Here is a 23,379-nt window from a genome sequence, read left to right as displayed (position 1 = left end):
TTAATTTTTTGCCTATTTGATTACTATGTGTCTCGGCGTGTTTCTCCTCGGCGTGTTTATCCTGTATGGGACTCTCTGCACTTCCTGGACTTGGGTGGCTATTTCCTTTCCCATGTTAGGGAAGTTTTCCACTGTAGTCTCTTCAAATATTTTCTCTGGTCCTTTCTCTCTCTCTTCTCCTTCTGGGACCCCTATAATGCGAATGTTGTTGTGTTTAATGTTGTCCCAGAGGTCTCTTAGGCTGTCTTCATTTCTTTCCGTTCTTTTTTCTTTATTCTGTTCTGCAGCAGTGAATTCCACCATTCTGTCTTCCAGGTCACTTATCCGTTCTTCTGCCTCAGTTATTCTGCTATTGATTCCTTCTAGTGTAGTTTTCATTTGTTATTGTGTTTTTCATCTCTGTTTGTTTGTTTTTTAATTCTTCTAGGTCTTTGTTAAACATTTCTTGCATCTTCTCGATCTTTGCCTCCATTCTTTTTCCGAGGTCCTGGATCATCTTCACTATCATTATTCTGAATTCTTTTCCTGGAAGGTTGCCTATCTCCACTTCATTTAGTTGTTTTTCCGGGGTTTTATTTTGTTCCTTCATCTGGTACATAGCCCTCTGCCTTTTCATCTTGTCTATCTTTCTGTGAATGTGGTTTTTGTTCCACAGGCTGCAGGATTCTAGTTCTTGCTTCTGCTGTCTGCCCTCTGGTAGATGAGGCTATCTAAGAGGCTTGTGCAAATTTCCTGATGGGAGGGACTGGTGGTGGGTAGAGCTGGCTGTTGTTTTGGTGGGCAGAGCTCAGTAAAACTTTAATCCACTTGTCTGCTGATGGGTGGGGCTGGGTTCCCTTCCTGTTGATTGTTTGTCCTGAGGTGGCCCAACACTGGAATCTACCCGGGCTCTTTGGTGGGGCTAATGGCAGACTCTGGGAGGGCTCACGCCAAGGAGTGCTTCCCAGAACTTCTTCTTCCAGTGTCCTTGTCCTCACGGTGACACACAGCCACCCCCCGCCTCTGCAGGAGACCCTCCAACACTAACAGGTAGGTCTGGTTCAGTCTCCTATGGGGTCACTGCTCCTTTCCCTGGGTCCGGATGAGCACACTACTTTGTGTGTGCCCTCCAAGAGTGGAGTCTCTGTTTCCCCCAGTCCTGTTGAAGTCCTGCAATCAAATCCCACTAGCCTTCAAAGCCTGATTCTCTAGGAATTCCTCCTCCCGTTGCCAGACCCCCAGATTGGGAAGTGTGACGTGAGGCTCAGAACTTTCACTCCAGTGGGTGGACTTCTGTGGTATAAGTGTTCTCCAATTTGTGAGTCACCCACCCAGCAGTTATGGGATTTGATTTTATTGTGATTGCGCCCCTTCTGCCGTCTCATTGTGGCATCTCCTTTGTCTTTGGATGTGGGGTATCTTTTTTGGTGAGTTCCAGTGTTTTCCTGTTGATGATTTTTCAGCAGTTAGTTGTGATTCTGGTGTTCTTGTAAGAGGGAGTGAGAGCACATCCTTCTACTCCACATTGTGAACCACTATCCTCCTCACCCTTTTATTAGTGATGAAACAACAGGTATTCAGCATCCCTACAAACTTTTTACACTTTTCCCATGCACATCAGCACCACATGCTTAACTATGGCCCATGGGTTGGTCCATGTCCAAACCACTCCAGGGCAGGAACCCCCTTTTATCTCTAGCATCTAACCCAATTCCCAACATGTGGTAGGTGCTCAATAAATACTTAGAAACTCCATAAAAGAACATGGATATCCCTGCAACATCTTACCCTTGCCCTATCGGTATGACTGTGGTCAACCACTTCATCTCTCTGGGTCTGTTTGCTCAGCTACAAAATGAGCTTTGAATGAGCTAAGCTATAGACTCCTTCCAGCTCTAACCATCTCTGAGTAGGAGAGGTCATTCATTAAGATGTTGCAAAGGGAAACTACAGTGATTTTAGAGGACTTATTTGATGTGTGCATTGTTTATGAAGGTAATGCATTTAATAACTGTTATGGGCTGAATTTATGCTCCCACCCCCATGTGTGTGTTGAAGTCCTAACTCCTAGTACCTCAGAATGTGTCTGTATTTGGAAATAAGACCTTTAAAGGGGTAATTAATGTTAAATGAGGTCATACCTGTAGATCCTAAGCCAATATGACAGGTGTCCCTACAAGAAGAAGAGATTAGGACACAGACACACACACACAGATCATGTGAAGACACAGGCAGAAGATGGCCATCTACAAGTCAAGGTCTTAGAAGGAACCAACCCTGCCAACATCTGGATCTCAGACTTCCAGCCTCCAGAATTGTGAGAAAATAAATTTCTGTTGTTTAATACAATCAGTCTGTGGTACTTTGTTATGGTAGCCCTAGCAGCCTAATACAATAATATCTGCTCAACATTAATTGTGTAAGAAGGGAAAAGGAGTTTCCACACTTTGGGACTCCTCCCATCTCTGTCCCCAAGGCTCACAATTGCTGCTTACATGGGAGTCCTTCTATTCCAAGGAACTCAACAATACTACAGCATATCACTTGAAAGCTACTTGACATATGGAAGCTCTCTTTGTGTCTTATGGCTGATTTGTATAACTTTACTTAAGTCAACTGGCAGCTGTTTCATCATGCAAAAGTCTTAGGCAACTCATATCTAGCACTCTTATGGAAAATTCATAATGTAGAACAGGGGTTGGCAAATTATGGTCCCTGGTCAAATCTGCCTGTTTTAGTAAATACAGTTTTATTGGAATACAGCCATGCCCTTTCATTTGTATATTGTTTCTGGCTGGTTTCCTACTACAATGGCAGAGTTTAGTAGTGGCAAGAGACACCATGTGGCCTGCATATCCTAAAATATTTATTATCAGGCCCTTTGCAGAAAAGTTTGTGACCCCAGCCCTTGAGGAAAAGTAACCAAAAATCACAATAGCAGCTCTTTTTTTGGGCTGTGCCACACAGCTTACGGAATTTTAGTTCCCGAGACCAGGGATCGAACCAGGACCCTGGCAGTGAAAGCACCCAGTCCTAACCACTGGGCCGCCAGGGAATTCCCAGCAGTTTCATTATTAGTGGTGAAGATAATGGATTTTGCTTCAGTTAAACAGATTGAGTTTATATAATTTCTTCATTTCTGGGCCCTTTTGTTGGCTATATGCCGTGACCGTTTTTGTTTGGGAGTTGAGAGCATCTTATATGTTAAATCATATATAACTGCCGACATTCGACAGAGTTTGATCTATAACTATGGTAACTTCATGTGACTCAATCTAATACTTCAGCCTCCTTCAGTATGCTCAGTTTCAATTCCCCTTTCCTTTTGTAGCCTTCCAACTATCTCAGTCGTTCTCAGTCTTGGCTACATATTAGAATCACCTGGAGAGCATTTAAAACATTAATGCCCAGGCCACAGCCAGAACTGATTGAAGCATAACCTCCAGGAAAGGAACCCCACATTTGGTATTTTTAGAAAACGCCCCAGGTGATTCCAATGTGCAATCGGGCTCAAGCAGTTCTGAGCTGAGCTTTTGGCAATACCCAGGTGATGTGTGTTAAGGACTCCGTCCACCTAGATAGAAGAATGAGGGCAATTGTAATGAAAGACTGAGGTCATCACTACTGCAAACCTAAATCTGAGTTAAATCACCTGGAGGGCTTGTGAAAACACAGATGCTGGGCCTTATCCTCAGAGTTCTAGATTCTGTAGGTCTGGGGCCAAGCCCAAGAATTTGTATTTCTAACAGGGTCCCAGGCGATGTTGATGCTTTTGGTTCAGGATCCACACTTTGAGAACCACTATACCATTACTATTTTCCATGGGCACAGTGCCTAGCTCAAAGTAAGTCTTTCATGAATGCTGTTGAATGAAAAATGGGAGAATTGTGACAGAAGGTACAGCTGGTGATTTTCTCTGTGCTAGGTGCTGGAGATACAGCAATGAACAAGACAAAAAGCCTCTGTCCGCATGGAGCTTATGCTCTAGGGAAAAATACAAAACTTTAAGGGTGAATATGAATACTACAAAAGGGAAACATGGAATACTGTAGCAGCACATAGAAATCCCCTGCCTAATGGTTCCTAGACCTCTGAAAAGCCCCTTTTAAATTACATGTTGCCAAGCTCTGTCATCACTAGGTCAGCTAGAATCCAAGAACACAACACTTACTTGGGAAAATGGATGGAGAGGGAGAGAGAGAAAGTCAGAGAAAGAGAGAAAAGAGAAAGAGAGAACAAGAATGAATGAGAGCGGTTGATATATTTAAACAAGAGTAAAAATGTATTTGATCAGGAGTCAGATCTAGGTTCCTATTTTGGTCTTGTTACCACTGCGTTAGTCAGCTCAAGCTGCCATAACAAAATACCACAGACTGTATGGTTTAAATGTATTTTGTCACAGTCTGGAGGCTGAAAATCTGAGATCAGGGTGCCAGCATGGTCAGGTTCTGGTAAAGCTTCTCTTCCCAGTTTGTAGATGGCCACCTTCTCACTGGATCCTTCTATGGTCTTTCCTCAGTATGTACATGTGGAGAAAGCAAGAGATCTCTCTTTCTCTTCCTCTTCTTAAAAGGCCACCAATCCCATCAGATTAGGACCCCACTGTATGACCCCATTTAACCTTAATTACCTCCTAAAAACCCTACCTTCAAATACAGTCACATCAGGGCTTAGGGCTTCAACATATGAATTTTATATAAATTTTGAGTGGACACTCAATATTTTGTTAGTCAGTGGTTGAGTCCATAGCAACCACTGACTACAAACATAGGTTTATTTAATCAACTATAAAATTATATTGTTTCTAATATAGCTGAGATCCTAATACTTCCTAGGAGGAAAAACATGGAGGTGTGAGTAAAGATGAGATGGCTCATTTCTCTGCTTCTCTCACACGCATAGAGCTTCTGGAACGCTGGCACACCTTATATGAGAGAAAGTCATCATTTTCAGTTATTTGAGCTGCTTAAGACTATAAAGACCAAAGACATACTCAGACTCAGGAATGCAGAGAGCTAGATGGTTGTCTGGGATATCAAGGCAGTTGTGATGGCCCAATTGCCCCAACTAATCTTCCATTCCCATGGGTCAGTTGCTGTTCTCTCCTAGCCACTCTGGTTCTATAGCCCTTCCCACCATGAGTGCTCTCTCCAAGTCCTGGTCCATTTCTCTCACAACAGATATAGCCTCATGTTATCTCCATAACCATAAAATGACACGATTGGTTTTGTCCTGGGCTTAATTTTTAAATTCTTTTTTGCAAACTGTTATCAGAAACTCTCATTTTTCAAGCAAAGTTCCAAGTAATCTTGTGCATAGGGAAACCCATAAGTAATGTACTACATCAATAATAGACTTAGGTCAAGTAGATTTTTTCCTTACCCTTCATACTGCAATACAGTTGTCTAAGTTCCTCCAGAATTCCCTCTTTCTATTCCTCTAAATGCTCCCCTCTGAGTGCTCTCCTGGTAAGCAGTGACGTTTTGTTTAACTGCGTATCCCTGAACAGGATGGTTGTGGTTTTAGTAGCGGGAGGACTCAACGGGCTTCACTTACTGGAGAAATTCCCAGCAGCCAGGGCACGCAGCCACAGAACTTCCCACGTGATTTACAAAAACTCTCGGCATACACTGGAATTTCTGGGGCTCCCAAAGCCATAAATTTCAAATCCATTTGTAAGACTGGTTCTCTTTGGTTCAATACTTGTGTTTAGTGAATGGAATAAAGCATGAAGTAGCATGTTCCAGGGACAAAAAATCAGTTATCAGGCTATGTGGGCATTATGGTTTTAAAACAGTAGTGGATGGAATATTTCCAGGGCCCTTCCTCCAGACCCCTGGTAGCACGTATTGACCACTTTTCCTTAACATCTAGCTGTGTCACTCTTCTGGATTTGCCTTGCCTCTTCTCTCCATCATTGTACATGTTGTTTAGCTTTTTGTGTTCAGTGAACTTTACCCCTAATCTCAGGCACCTGGCCCCTTTGGCAGAGTCATAGGGTGTTCTCCTGTCCTTCTATATCCTGTGATTCCATGATTCCTTTCCCTGTCCTTTATTTTTGTTTATATCACTATTGAGAAGAAAGTCCCAAGGGTAAGAAGAAAGAAAGACAGAAAAGAAGGACAAAAGAAAATAAAGGAAGAGAAAAGGGCCAACATATGACTCAGAATTAGAGCTGCAGTAAAGGAACATCCTCTAGGCCAGTGGGCAGGAGTTGCATTCTTGCCAACCCTTCCCATTAACAGGCAGGCAATGCCTCCATTCAGACCATGTAAGTCATTTTGAAACTGATTGCAGCTGGAGCTTTTATTGGCATCCCTCTTTTGAAGTTGACTTTAGATCATCAGTGGTTTTGTCTGCAGACCCTGGTGCCAAGGTGAGGTGACAAACCTTTGTCCACAAAGCAATGTTCTTAGCAGTGTTTTGTCCTGGGCTATGGAGCTGTCCGATTAAAGGTGAATATAAAAAGATTGGTTGGTGGATGGATAGGAAAGGATAAATGAGTAGGTGATATGATACAGCAAGTATTATAAAATGTTAATTATAGAATCAAGGCAGTGGGTGGATGCGTGATTGCTTTAAAATTGTGTCAACTTTTCTGGATGTTTAAAATATTCACAAATCAAATATTGCCGGGGAGGAGGGGAGATGAGCACAAAGCTAGTAGTGAGGTTAGTAGTAGACTATAAATACTTGAAAGCTGAGCCTGCAAGTAGGACTGTAGAGGTGTTTTTTCTTAAATTAAATGATATATTGTTATAATTAATCATTTCCCTACTCAGTATTTTCCAAATTAAAGACATGGATGTTATGCAAGAAGAAAAGTTATTACCACTTTAAGGAACTTAAATGAAACATACTATCAAATTTCAAACAACTGATCATTTATTAACACAAAGAAAAAGTATGGGTTTTGGTGTCAGCTGGTAATGGGAAAATGCCATGACTCTACCATTAAGTCAAGTGACAATCTCTCTGAGCCTTGGTATTCTTGCGTATAAAATGGGCTGGGAGGGCAGGAGTGAGGGATGATGCCCACGTCTTACAGTTAAAGAGTTATAAATGTTACTTAGAAAAAGAAATCAACTATTAGAATTACAAAGACTAAAAAGACTTTTATGTTATTCGGATGTTTCAGACCGTCCCACCCCACACTGCACCCACCAATTTGCCCAACGCTATCTAATAGCATTGCTGGAGCATTTTGAAAGCTTAAAAGTTCAGGAGACTCTCAATTAAACTTAACCTTTTTTCTTCTGAAGCACCTGGAACTCATAACACATTTAATGGGTTTTTTTCACTCAGAGAGAAAAAAATAGATGGAAATAAAATATTGTGACTTTTAACTGTAGTTCTTAAGTAATTACACAAAATCTATGTGTACCTATCACAGAAAGAAATTTTGCCCATTATTGAAACAAATGAAATACACTTGCAAAGTTCCTGTGAGAAATCTTTGTCCCAGGTCCCTATTTAATGTTGCTACTAAGGAATAGGGTGGGACTTGCCCTTTTAACCTCCCTCAGAAAAGAAATGGAACTGTGATAGTATAACAAAGCAACCCCAAACTTAGTGTCTTAAAATAACAGCCATTAACTTTTTCTTGGGAACCTACACTTCTGCTTATCTCAGCTGTGTTTCCTCAAGTACCTGAAATCCAGCTCTGCTTCTGGATTTGGCTGTATGGGGTTCTGGGTTTGTTTACCTGGTGGCTCCAGAGAGTTCCAAAAGAGCAGGCCGGCAGGCACAGTCTCTGCAGACCAGGCATGATGTCACATCTTTTGCATTCTGTTGGTCAAAGCAAGTCACAAGGTCAGTTGAGAGTCAAGGAGAGCAGAAATAGGCTCCCCCCACCTCTTGATGGGAAGAGCTATGAAGTCACATTGCAAAGGGAGCCAAATAATTGTAGCCATGTTTGCAGTCTATCAAAGCAATCACCACATTCATCACTGTTACCGGGAAAGATGCTGCTGAAAGTGTCAGCACATCCTCTTTAAAGCAATTGTGCAGTCGTGGACCAAATCCTCTGTTTCAGGACTGACCGTCAAAAAGTGAGAGGCCAGGCTTCCCTGGTGGCACAGTGGTTGAGAGTCCGCCTGCCGATGCAGGGGACACAGGTTCGTGCCCTGGTCCGGGAAGATCCCACATGCCGCGGAGCGGCTGCGCCCATGAGCCATGGCCGCTGAGCCTGCGCATCCGGAGCCTGTGCTCCGCAACAGGAGAGGCCACAACAGTGAGAGGCCCACGTATCGCAAAAAAAAAAAAAGGTGAGAGGCCTGAGCTATGAAAAACCAATGTGATTACACCTGCCAGAATGGCTATTGTCAAAAAGACAAGAAATAACAAGTGTTGGCAAGAATGTGGAGAAAAGAGAACCCTCATGCACTATTAGAGGGAATGTAAATTGGTGAAGTCACTATAAAAAACAGTATGGAAGTTCCTCAAAAAATTAAAAATAGAACTACCATATGATCCAACAATTCCACTCTTGGGTATAAATCCCAAGAAAATGAAAAGACTGATTTGACGATACATGAACCCCAATATTCACAACAACATTACTTGCAACAGCCAAGATATGGAAGCAGCCAAACTGTCCATGAACAGATGAATGGATAGAGAAGATGTGGTGTACATATACAATGGCGTTTTACTCAGCCATAAGAAAGAATGAAATTTTGCCATTTGCGACAACATGGATGGACCTGGAGGGTATTACGCTTAATAAAATAAGTCAGACAGAGAGAAACAAATACTGAATCTTTCTCACTTCTATGTAGAATCCAAAAAAATAAAACAAATGAACAAATATAACAAAACAGAAACAGACACACAAATACAGAGAATAAACTAGCAGTTACCAGGGGGTAGAGGACTAGGGGGAGGGGTAGGATAGGTGAAGGGGATTAAGAGATACAAACTACTATGTATAAAATAAATAAGATACAAGGATGTAATGTATACCACAGAGAATATAGCCACTATTTTATCATAACATTATATGGAGTATAATCTATAAAAATATCAAATTACTATGTTGTACACCTAAAACTAAGATAATACTGTAAGTCAACTATACTTCAATTTAAAACATCAAGGCGATAATATCTGAATCTTTTATAATATTACTTTGGACAGAGAATAAAAAGCAATTGATAACCTGATGGCTAGTCTCTGAGTCTCTTGATGTCAAGAAACTGATGTCTTGATGTTATGGTTTATCTTTAAATAATCAAAATTAGACCTCACACAGAAAACAGAGTTATACCTGCATTAGACACAAAAGTATCTTTAGTAGTTTACCAGCACATTAACATGCATGGTACAGAGGGCACTCCAGCAGGATCTTGAAAAATGGTTTTTCTCTAGATGAGACTGAAAGGCCTGGGATGCCTGTTTTCCACCAGTCTCACCTCAGGGGCTGTATTCCCATAGAATATTCTGGATTTCTTAGCTGGAAATAATCTTTCTCCCCTCTTACACAAAGTGTTTTATCTCTCTTTTAATGCTTAAACTTTCTCCATTATCTTTTATACACATAGCTCTTCTTCCTCCCAAGATTTGTTTGTCATATCTTCTTTTTTGTGTTCATCTTTGTGTCTCTCGTAGCACTTTATAAAGTGCCTCTTTGATATTGGAGCTAGCAGGGCCGCTCTTTAGTTGTACTGGGCATTCATGGCTGGTGTCCACTCTGATTGCTCAGTAGCCATGCTGTATCATTCGTAAGGACACACACACACACACACACACACACACACACACACACTCTCTCTCTCTCTCTCTCTCTCTCTCATTTAATTAAAGAATCGGTGGGCATTGAATGCATCATTATAGGGGATTATATACTCCAATATGCCTTCCTATTACAACATAACGAGATCCTATACAAATTTCCACAAACATACTTTCTAAAGAATATTTTTTAGCCTCACAAGAAAGTAAAAGGAATCTCTAAACCCTCCACCCAACTCAACGAAGACAAAAATAAGATGATGAAGAAGTAGCAGACAACATCCAAACAGTAAGCAGCAAATAATTCCAAAAGCTGAAGTTACCCTAGGAGAAAATACTCACCCCAGCTATGGAATGGGGAGACTTCCACATTAATCCAAGACCCTCAAGGGGTACTAAAATGCTTCTAAGTTGGTAGCCATGGTAGACAAAATTCTAAACATGACCCCTCCCACAAGATTCCTGTGCCTTAGTTATTCAACACTCATCTAGGTGTTGCTCTGAAAGGATTTTGCAGATGTAATTATAGCCCCAAGTCAGAGATTCCATTGGTGGGCTTGAGCCAGACAGGTAAGCCCTATAAAAGCAGATAATTTTCTCCAGAAAGTAGCAAAAGAGGAAGTCAGAAAGCATCATGGGGATTCACGCCCATCGTTGGCTTTGAAGATAGAGGGGGCCTTGGGCCAGGACCAGAGAGAAGTCTCTAGAAGCTGAGAGTTGCCTCCACCTGACAGCCAGCAAGGAAATGAGGACCACAGGGAAGAGAATTCTGCCAACAGCCTGGACGTGCTTGGAAGCAGGCTCTTCCCCAGAACCTCCAGATAAGAGCTGAGTTCGGCCAGCACCTTCAGCCTGTGAGGCCCTAAGCAGAGAACCCAGCCAGACCTTCCGAAATTGCTCACCACATAACTGTGAGCTAATAATTAGGTGTTGCTTGAAGTTGCTAAGCCTGTGGTAGTTTGTTATGCGGCAACATATGACTGCAGTTTAAAGGTGTGAAGTTTAAAGAGGAGAGGGAATATGAGTAGTCTATTCTTGAGAACTGGTCATAAGGAAAACTGTCATTAGGCAAAACCAAGTTTCAGTTAAGGCACAGAAGTGAGGGCAGCGTTAACGTTTGCCATGCGCTTGTCAAAATGAGAAGATGATGCGTTCAACAGAAAGATGCTGACAGATACCATTATCAAGTGTAGGGTCCGGCTTACTTTCTTTTCCTCTTTCTTATTTTTTCCTTTTGTCTTTCTTTCTTTTGTAAAATCAAGGGATAGCTAAATATAAAGTTACATTTTATAAAGACAGCTTTTCTTTTGTATCCTTTCAGTTTTATTGAGATATAATTGAAATACAGCACTAAGTTTAAGGTGTACAGTATAGTGATTTGAATTCCATACATCATGAAATGGTTACCACAATAAGTTTAGTGAATATCCATTGTCTCATATAGATACAAAAGAAAAGAAAAAGAAAAAAATATTTTTTCCTTATGATAAGAACTCTTAGGATTTACTCTCTTAATAATTTTCAACTATAACATATGGCATGTTATATTTAGCATGTTGTATGTTACATCCCTAGTACTTATTTATCTTATAACTGGAAGTTTGTACCTTTTGGCTACCTTCATCCCATTCACCCTCCCCCCACTCCCAAGATGGCTTTTCATAAAGCAGAAGATAACACAGTCAGAGGGAAATAAAGTTTCCCAGGTCTCGAAAAGTTCCCCAACGTCTGTTGACAGGGATGGAATTAACTACCTGAACCACAGCTTCTATCTCAACCACACCTTGGGGGTGTCCTGAGATGCCTCAAGGACAGCTGGAGGTGGGGACTGTAGCATTTCAGGGTTGTCTCCCCAGCTTTCTGTGGGTCAGCTTCAGACTCATCCTGACAAGCTTTCTACCTCCCAACTCCAGGAGTGAAAATCTCAGGGAGAGAAACTCATGGACCGTGCAGGAGTCAATGCTGGCTTGGGTCAGGTTTGCTAGGAGCAGAGCCTGTGAAGGGGCTATGTGTTCAAGTCATTTACAGTGAAAGTGCTCTCAGGAGAAAAGGAACGAGGGAGCAGGGACAGGCAAGGGGAAAGAAACCAAACAAGGGAGTGATTTCAAGCAAAATTCCAGCTTCAGCCTGATCCTACTGGGAGCTCTGGAATGCAAACGGCGCTCAAAGTTTGTCCAGATACAGGGCAAGTTTGTGGCACTTTTCAACTGACCAGCTGGTCATTGGCTAAAGGTCACCCCATTCCAGATGCTTCTGACTCTCTGCACTTGCTTGCAAATGTGTGAAAGCAAAGCATCTCCAGTAGCCCAAGACAGGCCTCAGAAGAGAGTCACAGATGCAAGCCCTTAGATACAAAGTACATCAAAGCCAGGACACAGGTACATAAAAATAGGTACCAGAGGGGATCGGTGCAAAACACCAAGAGTGTCTGTTACGTGTGGCTTTCTCAGGATCAAGTGCTAAGGTCAGTGCCTTGGGATTTGATGTATCTTCATTTGATTCAGGGACTTCCCTCTTGCACAGTCACAGTGGCCAAGTATATGAAGTTACATAAATGATGGCTGCTGCTATATAGATCTCATGATTAGAGATGGGGAAAGGAGAAGTTCCCCCAAAAGAAATATGATAGATAAAATATAATCTTTTGCCATAGCTTCTCCCCAAAGATTAAGAAGAGTGAAGCGCTTTCCACCAGAATTCTGCAGATAACTTTGAAGCTTCGAAGAATTTCGGTATTGAGGTCTAACACAAGGATACAGAATTATAAAGGATGCAACATTCTGTTCTTTATAATACTTGTTCCTTTAAATAATATTTACTTATGGAGATGTCATTTAAAATGAAGAGTTTCTAATGGAAAGAAAAAGCTCTGGAAAAGGTCAAAAAGCATTCATAAATAAAATGTATTTGCACTCGTAACAATGTTTGAGTAAAGATTGATTTCTGGAGAACTGATCTGGCATATTATTTTCGTTATCTTGATCTACATTTCAGGAAATAGAACATACGTGAAATTTGTTGCTGAAAGTATTTTATTTCCTAGAAAACAATGTTTATAGCTAAGAGGGTATCACATGTCTTTCTGATTTTAAAAAAGGCAATTTTGAAGTTGGAAAATAAAGACAAATATTATGACTTACAGTTGATTTCAAAAGAGTACACATTTCAAAACAAAATATTGCAGAACATCACAAAGTAAATGTTCGCTCCGCTTACTCAAAAATCTGTAATAAGGCAACTGCAATGAAAGATTCATTGAGAATTTATGTAAGATTCCTGCAGAACACATCAAACAGTATGGAAATCTGACAGATGCTTGGATTTTATTGAGACAGTTTTCACAAGATTATAAGAGCTTCTTTCTAGTTTATAAAATGCATGGCCAGGCTCAGGATGACACTGCTAACACAAAGAGAAATTCAATGGAATTGTAGAAAAGTACCAAGAAAAAACCAAGAGTTTGGTTAGGTTCCCATGGTTATGTTAAGTCCGTTTTCTGATTTATTCTTGCTCTCCTGGGTTCTAGATTTCCCAGTGCCCTTTCTACTTTTCAAGGCTAACTCACTCCCTGTGGCCCTGATTCTTTACATTTCCCTCAAATATGGATCTGGAAGCCTCTCCTTAGGTATACTTTATATTGGCCTCTTAGTTCATGTCTTCTTCAGGTTGTTCTGAGTAAAAATTCACCTAACCCAGTTTGGTTCAGGTCATCTGTTGCTAAAATACCCCAGTCATGACATGCCGCCTCATCTCAAGGATTACAAGAAAGAATTTCTCAGGTGTAAAGAAATCCCAACATGATGTTTTTAAATTCGATAATATGATTTTACATTTTCTTTCAAAGAAGGAATAGGTAAAAATATCAAAGAATATTCTACAAAAGAAAAAGACTAAGAAGGGGAGCCAGTACTGCCTTGTATTAGCCACAATAAATACATGTGTAGAGCTGGGCTGGGATAACTTCACAGTGATAAGAATTTAATACATCATAAGGCAAGCCTCATAAAATGACCAGGAAGAAAAGGGATAGTGGTTAGTGATTAATGACTGGAGCAGAAAATCCATGTATATCTGAATTGTACACTGTGTAACACAGTAAAAACCTAAATATTTTAATGTATAGAAAAAGAGTTTAATATTTATCAAATATCTAAATGCTGGATTGCTTTTGATTACCTTAGAAGTAAAAGACAGAATCTAAAAACTAGAAGTCTATAGATTTAGCTAAAGAGACTTTGCAAATCTTTACATCTCCATAAAAACATCTTCCTCAACCAGAGTAAACAGACATACAAAAGGCTGTGAAAAGATGGATAGAGCACATATGATAAAGACAGCACATTCTTTACGATTGAAAGACTTTATACAAATTGGTAAGAAAAAAAAAAATCCCAGTAGATAAATGAATGATTTGAACAAGAGGAAGCATAATTAGCAAACAAAAAGACTTAAAATTATGAACCTTGTTAAAAACTTAAAAGATACATAAAAATAACAATTAGGATTTTTGAACAATTTAAACATACTGTCAGAGGAGGCTTATGGAATTTGGTACACTCATCTACCACTGCTGGCAGTGGGAATTGCTACAAATATTTTGGAAAACAAGTTAGCACCATATATAAAGAACCATAAAAATCATCATTTGCCTTGACACAGTAATCGTATTTCCGGAAACTTGGCATAAAAAAGACAAAATAAATAAGAAACAGTGGGACTTGTGACAGGCAGAAAGGAAAGAAGAAAAGAGGGTAGAAGGTTAAGAAGTTGGAAGGAAGAAAAGAAGGAAGAAATAAAGGAAGAAAACACTAGGGCATTAATTAAATTGTGGAACAAGGCAGTTTATGACGTACTATGTAACCTACAAAAAGCAAGTAAAATGCTTACTATGCAATGTTCAGTAGAAGAAAGCAGGGTATATTCTTTGGCAGATACTAAACTAGCTATCATGCAAAACCTGAGCATGTGTATCATTAGCATTAGAAGGGAATTTTAAAAAGTGAAAGTAGTTGAGATTTGCTCTATCTTCCAAATTTTCTTTACTGTTACTTTATATTTCCTTAATAAAAGTAATAAAGCATAGGTAGTGCTGAAGAGAAAGCTGATGCAGTCACCAACTCTTCATTGTTCAAAGAACAGCTTTTAATGGACCCTAGAAATTTCTGGAATAGGGATAACAAAGAAAAAAATAGGAAAAAAAAATTTTTTTAAATAGATTGATTTATTTACTTATTTTTTAAGCCAGGAGATGCGTCGACTTTCTATATATACATGAGAAAATTATTCAGGTAAATGACTGTTCTCATTTCCATGCAAGCTTCAAAAAATCTTCCAAATAGGGATTGAGTATTGAGTCACGTATTGGCACTTCGTTGTATGAATCATCACCATCAAATAATAAACTATTTATTTTTATAAATAATAGTTTATAATAAATAATTTATTTATTAGTCATTCCATTGTATATGCTGCTTCACTGGCCTTTATCTGATAACTGTGCACTTTACCCTAGTTACAAAGATACTTTTTTCTAAGAATATGGGAAAATCTGACCTTTTGGATATGCTTTGTCCCACCTCTCATCCATTTTACACTTGTCTGATTGCTTTAGTTCCCCAGTTTGGTCAGAGGGGAGGGAGCAAAGGGATTGACTGCCCTGCTGTAGGTTTTTCCAACTGGTATCAGGGAACAGGCTTTCCTTTTTAAAGATTAATAATAACATGGTGGGATTTTTCTTTTGTTTGGTTGACATTTCTACACTTTCCATTGTTGTCAACCTGGCAGCCCCAAAAAACCCCTCGAACAACCCTGAAACCACTGCTCTGGCTTGGGATCAATAGGCAGCAGTGTTTCCAAGCTGACAACTTTAGGTGGAAGAGATGTCAGAGTCACAACCCACCTGCTTTTGCCTTCTCCACTGTGAAAACTACAAGTGCCCATCTCCGTTTAATACCAAAGTCCAAAACTACAACACAAGAAAGAGGTTTCTAGTTCCTGCCTCCTCCTCCTGTAGTGGCAAAACTGTCTTTCTGACGGGTTATTAAAATCTTTGAAGTTGAGATGTGGGGTTTTTTTTTGAAGTGCTCACATTCTTGGTTTTCGAATATCTTGAAAGACCAGGTACAACTGAGCTTTCTGAAGACAGCATAGCTCCAGCCCTGGTCTCCCAGAATGCCACTGAGCCCTGAGGTGGCGATTCTAGAAAGGAGCCCTGGAGAAAGCAGTGGCTGTTAGCTAGCAAGGTGTTACTGCAGTAAGAATTTCATAAAAATAACTACCTATGGCCTCAAAAATACTTTCAGTGCAGTTCTTACCCAAGACTGACAGATCATTTGCTCTTCTATATTACAGAGCTGATATGATGTGGCTCTTGGTTATTCACTCCCTTAATGAAACTGATATGGATAATAAACTTAGGGCAAGATACCTGTCAGTACAGTGCTGCGGCCAGGATCAATTAAAATCCATGTACACAACCGGTCAAAAAGATGCAAAATTGTGTTTCATATAAGGAATATTGGATGCAATTCCTTACCTGCCTCACCGAGGCCATTTTTTTTATACAGGTGCTTTTTTCCCATTATTTTAGTTTTTTTCCTTATCCCATTTGTAAACATATCACAACATACCAGGTACATCTAGGAAACAAGAAAAATTTCCAAATGGAATCATGACACTAAAGAGAATTAAAAGCAGTTTTAAGAAATCTTAATAAATATCGTTGCAATTTTAGAAAAAAGAAGTTCAGTTCCCTAGGACTGACCGCAGGATGTCCCTGTGACATCTTGGCAGGTTTTACTGGTGGCCTCTTTAGCAAGGGCTGGCCCGTCTCATCTTCATTCAGGACCCTGATAGTTGACACATGGGCTTTCCTGGCTCCAAACTCCAGTGCCCGGAGTCACTTCCACCAAGCTCTCCCTGAGGGAACGGCAGAGAAGAGGCCACAAAAGGCAGGAATCCCCTGGATCTTGAAATGTTAGGGCCTGTTTCATGATGGATTTATTTCTTTTCTTGTTTATGTGTTTTCCTTGATGTAGCTGGGCCTCAGTTTCCTCTTCCGTAAAACGGAGATAATAACTCTTCATGTGATGGCTTTGAGGAGTAAAGAGGTTCCGATGAATAAAGTACCTGGCACAGTTTATGGCCAATGCAAAGGACTAAACAAATGACAGATAAAAATAATGAAAAATTTAAACTATGATAAGCTGGTTGTGATTAAACAGTTCAGTGGGAAAATCTGCTTATTTCCTACATGCGATAGATACCATTAAAGAAATCTTGACTCTTTTGCAGTAGGTTCCAATACATGAATTTATTTTTATTTCATCTACCTAAACCTAAGAGCCCTTGAATTAACATAAAGATGATGCAAAAATATCTTTTATTACCAGAGCCCAGATCTCTTTTTCTTTTTTAAAACTAGAACTGCAGGATCCAGGAAAAGCTTAAAAAAAACACAGAAACCTATTCATTTACTCCCACATATATTCTCTTTCTTCCAATTCCATCCCACAATAGTCATACAGCTTTTGTGTGAATAAAGGAATAAGGGAGCATCCTCCCTGATAATCTCCCTCATGTCTGGTCTTGGCTCTGAATTATGAGAGTTCTTTGCCAGTAAGTCTGACCTCTTTCCTCCCCTCTCATTTTTTTTTTTTTTGTGGTACACGGGCCTCTCACTGTTGTGGCCTCTCCCGTTGTGGAGCACAGGCTCTGGATGCGCAGGCTCAGCGGCCATGGCTCACAGGCCCAGCCACTCCACAGCATGTGGGATCTTCCTGGACCAGGGCACGAACCCGTGTCTCCTGCATCGGCAGACGGACTCTCAACCACTGCACCACCAGGGAAGCCCCTCCCCTCTCATTTTGCTAACCAAAGCTTAGTCTCATATCCTCACTGATAATTTACAAATTTTACAGAGCCTCTGGCATTTAGAATATCTCATTCTTTGATGATCATCTTGCTATCAAAGCTAAGTTAGATTTAACATAAATAAATTTTGTAATTAGCAGTTCTGTGTTTTTAAACTGCTTTGGATATTTTATTTTCTCCAGAAAAGTATTCTTTGGTTCACTGTCATTACATCTGACTTTACATTCAAATTCTCTCAATAGTTAAAACTTAGCAGAGAGTAGGGCGAGGACTTACAGAATGTTGAGAAGTAATTTATTAAATGAATATTCTTATTTCATTGAACTAGTTCTAGAAAGTAAAAAGGGGTTAATTTGTGTTCCCTCACATTTATGCAGGACCCACTGTAGGCAGAATTCTATTTTGGTGACTGTGGGAAATCACCAAAAATGTGGAAAAAATGAGCCCTGCGACTCATGTAAATTTTAAAAGATGGGGATTTTCAAGAGATCTATTTGTCCAGGTTCTCTGTTTCTAGGTATGTTTATGGTTGTGTCAATAAATAAGCAAATGTAGCTTAGTTTTCTCCTGTCTGTGGATTGGGGGATGCTAATATTCAATCACCACAGAGGGTTGTTCTAGAGTGAATTAAGAAGAGTAGCGCGTGTGTGTGTGTGTGTGTGTGTGTGTGTGTGTGACACTTAACCACGGGGCTACATAACTTCCAGCATCTTTCGCAAAGGAGCCTCATTCCACCTCTCTGGCCTCTGACCTTAGAATTATCTGTGTGCAGGCCTGCCTTGAATAAGGAGGTAGACACGCTAGGGAATTAAAGGATATGTTTGCCAATGTCTGACACATTGTGAAGAAATTTATCGGCTGGTGAAAAGGATTTGGTCTTCTAGGAGGTCCTTAGTGAGACCAGCAGGCCTATGGGGGTAGAGCCTGCATAGCCAGTTCTGGCCATCAGGCCTGAGAATGAGGAGGGGGACACTCCCAGCAAATAAGGGAAGCCTCCCATAATGAAATGTGACAGTGTTCCCACTGGTGGGAGGCCGCGGGGGGGGGGGGGGGGGGGGTCAAGGGAGTGCTGGTAGTTAGGGAGGGATTTGCATAATTACATTCACCTGAGGGACTCCATTTACCCAACAATGGGTCTCATTGTGGTAAAGCCAGCAGCTGGCCACACGGTTAGAACAATGTGAGCTGTGGCCTTGTTCTTCCAAAACAAATGCTTGGACTCTGAAAAATGACAATTAGCATTTGGAATGATACACAGTTATTAATAGTACAGATCTTAGCATGATGTGTAACAGTCCATATTATGAGGCATGTATTTATATGTGATACATGTATTACTCCATCCTATAGCAGAAGGATTACATAGCATTAATAATATCACATTTATGCCTATACTATCTACAGCTTCCATATACATATATATATATGTATGTATATGTTTGAGACCTATGTGTTAAAGTACCCATGAACAGAGTGAGATGACTCTTCTAGTAGAAGTTTTCTCCTGATGTTTGTAAAAGAACGATGTATTGAAGGCTTTTCCTGTGTAAGGCAGGTACTGTTTTAAGTTCCGGTACAGTCTCTTTTGTTCTTTGACTCCGAAAGATTGCCATGGATTTGAGAGATGTTAATCAGAATTTACAGGGGAGGTGCCTGACGGTGGAAGGCTGCGGGGCTCAGACACGGCTGAGCTCCGTGGCTGGGGGCATGTTTACCCAAGACTCCAAATAGAGGAGTGGAGATATGAAGACAGCAAATACTGTGCCCGGCTTGTTTCCTGGTATTGCCCACATGTACATTAAAAAGGGAGATGCAGGGGGTGGAGGCTGGGTACATTTAGACATAATTCCTTTTATTATGCCCCGTAATTGTTCTGTCCCTCACATTTAGAGCACGGGATGCACTTCTAAGGGGAAAAGGAACCCCACAAAGGTTTGCCTTAAGACTCGGCTTTAATTAAGGACACATTTAAAATATCATTTTGTAAGAACAGCAGCATCCGCGTTTCTTTTCAGCATTTTACTAAAAAGTAGGGAAATACAGAAACCCTTTAATTAAGGAAGGAGCCAGGTTCCTCTTTTGAAACTCAAGCTGTGCCCAGCCTAATGCAAAAAGCAGGTATTTGCTTTAGCAATTTCCTGACTTTCTGATAAGATACAGAAACTAGAAGCTAGCAGGATCCCAAAGCCAGGAGTAGGTCCGTGTGGCCTTGACTCTGTCCCTGTCTTTCAGAGATGGCGTCCTGATGAAAGACAAACACGCCGCTCTTTATCTTCGTTCGACGACAGTGGGAATTCAAGTGAAGACACCTTGCTGCCAGGGAGAACGCTCACTCCCAGGGAGACGATGAGAATGCAAACCGGCAGGACGGATGGTGGGAGCACATACAGCGAGCCTCAGGAGGGCCATCACCAGGTCTCATGACCCGGCCTTCCACCCGGTCTCTGCCCCATCACTCCACCGCCACCCTGCCACCAGACTGAGCTTTCTACAACAAAAACCGCACTTCCTTGAAACGGTCCTGGTCCCCATAGTCTATGGCAGTGGTCCCCAAACCCGGTGCTCCATCAGAGCCATCTGGGCACGACCCCACCCCAAACCTTCAGAAACAGAATTCTCGGGGACAGACAGACACAGAAAGGAAATCTGTATTTATATTTTACTTTTCCTTCAGCCTTTCGGAATCAAAGAAATAATTCTAACCACCAGAAAGAAATCAATCTTCCATGATATATATTTCCATGGGAATTTCATTTTCCTTCTAAAAGCCTCTGAGGATTCCTGGGTTAAAGGGAAAGAGATTCTGAGATTTTCCTTGTTTTTTCTTTTTCCTACTACCCCAACTCCTGCCCTTTACTTTTTCCTTGATCAGTTTGGTGGTCTTGTAACAGGGAAGAGCCAAATCTGACTACATGTTGGATCTGTTTCTTTTACTTTTTTTTTTTTTTCGCGGTACACGGGCCTCTCACTGTTGTGGCCTCTCCTGTTGCGGAGCACAGGCTCCGGATGTGCAGGCTCAGCGGCCATGGCTCACGGGCCCAGCCGCTCCATGGCATGTGGGATCTTCCCGGACCGGGGCACGAACCCGTGTGCCCTGCATCGGCAGGTGGACTCTCAACCACTGTGCCACCAGGGAAGCCCCTCCCTGTCCTGTCTTTGTTTCAAATGATCCCCACCTCCCTACTTTCCCCAGGGTATCACCACCACCAGGCTGACACTAATTAGTGGATAATAAAGCTTACCTAATGACACAGGAAAGACTAAAGGCAGAATAGGAAACAAGGTATTATTCAATATGACACCACTTCTCCTTGAAGGACTTGACCCTTCCCACCATTAGAGGAGTAACAGGATGGTTATTGCTGTCTTTATGCCCTGACCTTATCTGCTCCCTGCCCCAGAGTGCCCTCTTCCCATCTTCTCTCTCCTCCCCTCCCCCAGTATCAGGTTCCTACCTGCTATCAAATGAATGCTTGTATTCCCCCCAAATTCACATGTTGACACCCTAACCTCCAAATGTGATGCATATCTATTTGGAGGTGGGACCCTTGGGAGATGATTAGGTTTAGATGAGGTCATGAGGATGGAGCCCCACGATGGGATTAGTGCCCTTATAAAAAGAGGAGAGACCAGAGTTTCCCTCTGTCTCTCTCATGTGAGAACATAGCAAGGAGGTGGCTGTCTACAAACCAGGAAGAGGGCCCTCACCAGGAACTGAATCCACTGGCACCTTCATTTTAGACTTCTCAGATTCCAGAGCTGTGAGAAATAAATGTTTGTTGTTTAAGCCACCCAGTCTACAGTACTCTTTAACAGCAGCCCAAGCTAATAAGTCACTGCCTCTCCTCTCCAACCCTCCAAAATCATCTCCTATTCTGGGTCTTCCTCTGGGAACAACCCAGAAGATGTCTGAATTGGAGGCATCTTCCTCAGCCTCTGAGAGGCCCACCTTTGGTTCACAGAGGAGGTTAGTCCTTTTTGCATCAGTCTCCCCCTCCAGCCAAGTTCCTGGGCCTTGTATTTAAAAAACAATATTAATGTGTGTCCACCCAAAAAAGAAAGAGCAGTGTTCTCCACAGATAAATTCTGTAATATTCCATACACTGTCAGATTTTTTTCATTGCAAATATCTCCTTTGCTGATACCTTAAAACTCTCCAGATGATTCTCCTGACCGTGTCTGGGAACTACGGCCTTCCCTTCTGTGGAAGATCCTTCTGGGAACCCTGTCCACCTTGGGGATTCCTGCTAACGCCAGAAGACTCTCTCTGCCTTTTGCTCCCTGAAGCTTTCTGTAAGTCTGCCCAATGTAGCTTTTCTTTTTCTCACACTGCTATACTTTGCACCTATCAGTTTGAAATCATTCATCATGTGATAGTGAGGTTTGGGGGCTGTCACTTCAGACTTGCCTACTGATCTGAGAGCAACTTGAGGGCAAGTCTTGCTCATTATGGTGTTCTTGGTGTCACAGAGTGGAGTATTGTGTGTTTACTGAATAAAGTAAGAGGTGAATTGATAAGTATCAGTTGGATTAGGCAATTAAGAGGTCACTGATGACCGTGGGCTTCTGCCTATGCTTGTGCAGATGGGGACCTGCACACAAGTGCTTGACTGGTGGGGGTGGCTCGATGGAATCTTACCCACAGTCCACTCTCCTAGCAACACCCTCTGCCATGCATGCTTCCGCCCAGTGGAAGGATGTCATTTACTTATTAATCTACACAGAGATCATGTTTTTGCAGGTTGTCACCTAGAAGAGGCACTTTGTGAATTTACTCAGGGGCACTGAGCATGCAGTAGAGTCCCTGGGGCTGTGTGGCTCCCACCTCCTGAGATTAGAGTCCATGGTTGCAACCCCATTGAGTCATTTCATTCCTTTTTCTCTGTGAAGGGGGAAAACCTATCACAAAGTTAAATGAATACTTTACAATGGCCATCTTTGCCACATATTTGGAAAATGTTCAAAGAGCCCAAGATGTTTCCACAGGCACCTCAAACTCAACATGTACAAAACAGAAGTTATCACCTCTCCTGTGTTTCCTTCAATGGGTACATCTGATTGCCCAAGCTAAAAGCTTTCCTGCACCAACACTCTCCAGTCTACCCACAAGTCCTACTGGGTCAAACTCAAAAAGTGAATCTGATTCTCTACCCTCCCTTCTTTGGCCACTGCCCTGCCTCAGTCCCTCATCCTCTCTTGACTAGATTATGTCAGTGGCTTCTTGCCATCTCCTGTTATATCTGGTCTTTCCTCCCAAGTTCATCTGCCAGATATCTTTTTAAAACCAGGACCTTGTTCTCTTGCTAAAATCCTTGTAATGTCCTTCTTTTACTCTCAGCCCACCGGATGTGTTCAGATTCTTTAGCTTGGTATACAAGTCCATTCACTTCTGTGCCAACCTACCATTCTGCCCTTTTCCAGCTGCTCCACACTGTGCATTAGCCAGTTTCCTGAGGGTGCCATGTTCCATCAGACTTCCTTGGCTTTGCACATGCTGTTCTCTAAGCCTGTGCCTTCCCACCTTGTCTGTCAAGTTTCATCCTTAGATGAATCTAAATCTCCCTCTAGTTCTCTATCTCTTCTCAGTATAACTGTACACCCCTCATTGTAGAACTCTGTGTTCACATGAAATCATTTGTTTAATCTCTTCCACAGGACCTTGACTTCATCAAAGGTGATGCATTATTAATTTTTCTCTCCCCAGCATTTATCAAAGAGTCTAGCATTTATTTTGTGCAAAGTAAATCTTTGTTGAATTGACCGTCTATCAACAGAGACATCAAGAGCTCTACCATT

At 41.4% G+C, this 23,379-nt stretch overlaps 1 protein-coding gene and 1 long non-coding RNA gene across 2 annotated transcripts in view; one reads left to right on the top strand and one right to left on the bottom strand.

Annotated features, from left to right (window-relative positions):
• Positions 1-603: 603 nt before the first annotated feature.
• On the top strand, positions 604-21,370 carry LOC125960617 (uncharacterized). The gene is made up of 2 exons (XR_007470464.1): positions 604-1,029; positions 19,816-21,370. It is a non-coding gene; the product is annotated as an uncharacterized LOC125960617 (long non-coding RNA).
• The window catches only part of AHI1 (Abelson helper integration site 1), a 246,470-nt gene continuing 230,760 nt past the window's right edge, over positions 7,670-23,379 (bottom strand). Inside the window, exons 33-34 of the transcript XR_007470456.1 lie at positions 16,475-16,763; positions 7,670-7,767 (exon numbers count right to left, since the gene is read on the bottom strand). The gene's annotated coding sequence lies outside the window, so the exon portion shown is untranslated. The remainder of the gene's footprint in view (positions 7,768-16,474; positions 16,764-23,379) is intronic.

The sequence above is a fragment of the Orcinus orca genome, chromosome 12, assembly GCF_937001465.1.
Source record: "Orcinus orca chromosome 12, mOrcOrc1.1, whole genome shotgun sequence".
In the NCBI taxonomy this organism is placed as follows: Eukaryota; Metazoa; Chordata; class Mammalia; order Artiodactyla; family Delphinidae; genus Orcinus; species Orcinus orca.
The sequence above is the reverse complement of the archived record's forward strand: the minus strand, read 5'-3'. Positions and strand labels throughout refer to the sequence as shown.